At 40.1% G+C, this 3054-nt stretch overlaps 1 pseudogene; it reads left to right on the top strand.

The window, feature by feature from the left end:
- The first annotated feature begins 200 nt into the window (after positions 1–200).
- LOC117931868 lies at positions 201–2138 on the top strand (annotated as a pseudogene).
- The last annotated feature ends 916 nt before the right edge of the window (positions 2139–3054 follow it).

The raw sequence follows: 3054 nt of genomic DNA, 5'->3' as shown, positions 1-3054 counted from the left end.
TTATTTGGCACTAATGAACTAGTGGGGTTTAGATGCAGGACCATGTCAAGGCCAGCCTCCCCATCCTATGCAGGTTTGCCAATAATTTCTCACCATGAAAGCCATGTTTCTTGACCTCCATCCTCCCAAAATAATCAGCTTTGGGTTCTTAGTGATGTTTGAACTAAGGTCCTGACAAAAACAGTCCAAAATGTTACCTTTCACTACGAGGGATCGAATGGTGGACATTGGCCAAAACTGATAGAACAAATGACTTCACCTTTTTGCAATAAAAGGATGAGTGCAGGAGTGGGGGAAGGATTTGGTGCTGGGAATGAGCATTTTTTTTTGAAAAATTAATTGTGATTAGGTGGGATTAGGTACCATAATCCAAATTGTAAGGCACTCTTTTCATCTGCTTCATTCTAATGTTACCTCCCCTTGTGTCAAATCCTTCAATAATAAAGGAAAGAGAGGAGACCAAACACTAGGCTTACTATCAATTGGTATCTTCCTATCTGTATGCCAGTGCCCTTTGCCACGTCCATAGACTACAAGCACTTCCATAAACCCCCCAACAGATGCAGACAAACACCATGGCCATCGCATCTCTCCTTGCATCACAAAAATCAGCCCTCTATTGAAGGAAGTTTCCGGTAAATCGCGCTATAAAACTCAGCAGGTTTCACTGGTCTGGTAAGGCTGAGTTCTGGCTCTCTCAGTTGGCATGGTTGTTGTTTGCTTTTGTTTCCGTGTTTGGTCCTGATCTGATGAGAAACATGATTCAGTTGGGCTTAGATAGGAGGAAGAACTTCTGGGATCTGAGGGAAAGTGGAATAGTTGCAGATTAGGATAATTATTACCCTTTAAACACTATTCATTCCTCTCCTTCCTTATCTTTGCGACCAAGAGGATGCTTTTTGGATGTCTTTATCTAGTAGGAATCCTGCCAGACACTGCCTAAACTCAAAAGACCCGTCTCCCTCTTTAGCTGAAAGCAGATCAGGAATAAGCAAAAGAAAGCCACTTCAATTTTTTTTTTGCCTTCCTTAAAGCATCAAAGCCCATGAAACCTAGTCTGTAGATACCAGCCTGGGGAGGAAATTCAAGACCAAGGTGAGACATAACGAGGCAGCAGACAAATTTTCTGACTCCATGTTGACTGAAATGAATTCCCTTCTTTCGATCTCCTTTGTCGTTTGATTCACTGTCGAAACAAGGTGGAGCAATGGGGTTTCAAGCCTATTTGCATAAAATCATCAGGGAGGTTCAAAAGGTCTTCAAGAGGGTGCAGGTAGTTTGAATCCTTTTACTGGTTTTCGAGGTTGAGAAGTTGGGAGAGCAGTATAGCAATGGTGTCTCTTCAGAATCGTCCTCATCGTCTACTACTTGACACAGACCCTGGTGCATCTCCAAACATTGGAAGCAGGATGCGAAGCTCCTACACAAATGAGGCGAATTTTGATACCAACATGGTGATCATCCTAGCAGCCTTGCTCTGTGCATTGATATGTGACCTTGGACTCAACTCAATTGTTCGCTGCACTCTAAGATGCAGCAGGAGGCTTGCTTTTGAGACCGCAGATGAGACTGCCGCACGTCTAGCTGCAACAGGCCTCAAGAAGAGTGCACTACGTCAGATTCCAGTGGCTGTATATGGCTCAGGGACAAACATCCCTGCTACTGACTGTCCTATTTGCCTAGGAGAATTCGAGCAAGGGGATAAAGTTCGAGTGCTCCCTAAATGTCACCATGGATTCCATATGAAGTGCATAGACACATGGCTGGTGTCACACTCATCTTGTCCAACTTGCGCGACTCACTGCTAGAACACCCACCAGCTTCTGATGCAGTGGATGTGCATGTGGATACTGGAATTAGGCATCCTGGAAATGCACCAGGAGGGCAGCCTGATGTTTCTGTAGGTGTTGATGGGGAGATTTGATCCTGGTGCAATACTTACAAACAAATAGATTTTCTGATGTTGGGTGATGACTATGCATATTGGAGGCTGGAGCTTCATTTATGTTCAGTAGCCATGACAACAGGAGTGCTGGCATGGGAACCTGTTCAGTAGCAATATTTTTATGTGGGCAATGTGAAGATATATGGAGGAGAACGATCACCGGTTATTTATATGAATGCAGCCAGTGGCATGACTAGAGTTTTTGGTACTTTGGCTTAGTTGAAGGGTTTTTTTGACTCTTGACTAATACAATTTTACTGTAGGAGATTAGAAATTGAATAGCTCATAAAGGAAGAAAATACGTAGAATTACCAAATGACTAGTTTTCTTCTGTAGTTAATTTAATTCCACATATGCATGCATCTTAAATCAATTACAAAGAAAATATATGATACTCTCTACAAGCTTTTTCAAAACAGATATGAGAAATTAATCCATTCCCATTAGCTTTAGTTAATAGTAAAGTATGTAATTTGGCTTGATTAAATATCCTTAGTTATGGTTTTCATGAGAAAGTTAGATAATTATTGTTTTGGAGACCAGGTTCTACTATATAATCACATTTTATTTCACCAAATTAAGCAAAGTTCGTAAAGCTTATTTACATTATTGATTTGTAATTAACCTGTATTGGACACCGAAGAATCAATTTATATGCTACAAGTACAAGTGATATTCACTAGCATGTTCAGGATACATGGCCTTTTCTGAGTTATATTAATTGCATAAGGGGCTGCTAAATCACATCTCATAAAAATTAATCATTTCCAAATTGTTAGCATTAATCTATAGCAAAGTTAATTCAAAAGTTTCTCACGGTTGTAAAGCACTTAATGAAAGAAATAGGAGTAGAGAGACCAATCTAGGTAGGTATGGTCTATGAAGTCTTTTGTCTTATATAATACGTACCATTTACTTTATTATTTTAGAGGCATTGATTTTGAACAAAGATAAATTAAGTTGTGTTAAACTCATTGAAGGATTCAAGCCATTGAACATAACTCTACTAACACGCATCAGCTTTTCCACCCTCAGAAGCCATGAGACAAAGTCCATTTCTATGTATATATGCACATGTACCAACCCTCTTTATTATGACTTTACCCATG

The sequence above is a fragment of the Vitis riparia genome, chromosome 15 (genome assembly GCF_004353265.1).
Source record: "Vitis riparia cultivar Riparia Gloire de Montpellier isolate 1030 chromosome 15, EGFV_Vit.rip_1.0, whole genome shotgun sequence".
Lineage (NCBI taxonomy): Eukaryota > Viridiplantae > Streptophyta > Magnoliopsida > Vitales > Vitaceae > Vitis > Vitis riparia.
This window is presented reverse-complemented; position numbering and strand designations above follow the sequence as displayed.